Genomic DNA, 1,645 nt, shown 5'->3' with positions numbered 1-1,645 from the left:
CCGCAGCCGCCCGCCCCGCCCCGCCCCGCCGGCAGCGAGCAGCCGGCCGGGCGAGGTCTGGGCAATGGGCGCACGAGCCCGCCCGGGGGCCCCGCTGAGCCGGCTGTGCACGGACCCGATGACCTGTCAGGCCTCCGCGAAACCCTCTGCTTCAGACCCCTCTGTCCCCCGCAAGAAATCGCATGAGGCACCCCCTTCTTCTGCTCACATTTCTTTTTCTTAAATTTCATTGCCTCCAGGGCGTTTTTACCCTCCTGGTATATATACACCTGTCCTTGTTTTATTCTGTCGTTGACACTAGTCCTCCAAAAACCATCGACTCCCAGATGAAAACGGTGTGTCCTGTCATCTTTTAAGCACGTTCCCCGGCCCCTCAGCTTCCACCTTTCTCCCTTTCAAGGAAAATGAAGCAGGGCCTTTTTTTGTTCTTTGACCGCAAGTCTGAGGTCTTTTCTGAAGGACTAAGCAAGAAGTGTTCAGTGCAATAGCTTTTAAAAGGAAGTTCTCTACTTTTGAGAGAATTTAAAAGAATTCCTCCTCTGCCTGTGAGGACATGTGGACATACACATAAACACACACGCAAAACCTTTGTAAAAATTGATTTTATGGGCAGTGCATGTCTCAGAAGATTTTTCATTAGATAAATGAGTTATACCTAAACACTTATTTTTCCCTTCCCACGTTTTATTCAGTTCCTACGCTTTCCTGCCAATTCTTGGATTGTAAAAATCTATCACCTTATCAAGACCATATGGTACAGCCCTTCCCAAATCACCAGATCCCTAAAAATGTGTTGAAAGCACAAAATCAAATTGAGGCATTCAAGCTGTGTCTCAAAGAAGTGAAATCAAACCACAACCAAATCCTGTACTTGAAATTCTGGAAGATGAATGACTGGAATGTTCAGTCCAAGGGTTACAGATCAAAGCTTTTTTTTTCTTTTTAATGGTGGACTTCTAATGAAGGGTTTTGACACTTTAATTGCTCCTCTGTCTAAATTGGATCCAAATATGACACAAACCGGGGCAGAAAAAAATCTTTTCTGCAAAGACCCTGAAAAGATCAGTAAACTGTTAAAAGTTCCTCCCAGAAGAGAGGTTAAGAAAGAATATTCACCTAGAACTCGGCTTAAGGGCCCAGAGGCTTAGAAATCACTTCCAGGTTATCCTGTGAGTAAAGATGCTCATTTATTTATTTTCTTTGACTTTAGTCGGACAGTTACTTCCTCTCTTAGCCCTTTGGTTTCCATTCCCGCTCATTACATTACTTTCTTTTATCAAATATTCTCTCTGAAATTGCTCAATATTAGAATAACTAGACTCCTTATAAGATGAAAGAAAAGCATTTGACAGTAATAGTTAAATGTTGTACTGATAGTAAAAATTTTAAATTGGAAACAAGAGTATTTCTTGTTCTTTTTAAAATGCATTTTCACACATCACAAGGCAATCAATTTTCTTGATGCTGATGTTGAATTACTACTCAAAAAACTAACTGGTTCACATCTGGAAAAACAAAACAAAATAATTAACTTCAGTTAGGGGTTAAGAATTAAAAATATGAAATGCCACTATATCTGGGAAGCAAATCCCTTTTATTTTATACATGCAGTTCAATTTTTAAAAAATCATCAATGGGAAGAAAT

This window comes from Galeopterus variegatus, unplaced genomic scaffold, assembly GCF_000696425.1.
Source record: "Galeopterus variegatus unplaced genomic scaffold, G_variegatus-3.0.2 Scaffold22, whole genome shotgun sequence".
NCBI lineage: Eukaryota > Metazoa > Chordata > Mammalia > Dermoptera > Cynocephalidae > Galeopterus > Galeopterus variegatus.
Note: the sequence above shows the minus strand (reverse complement) of the source record.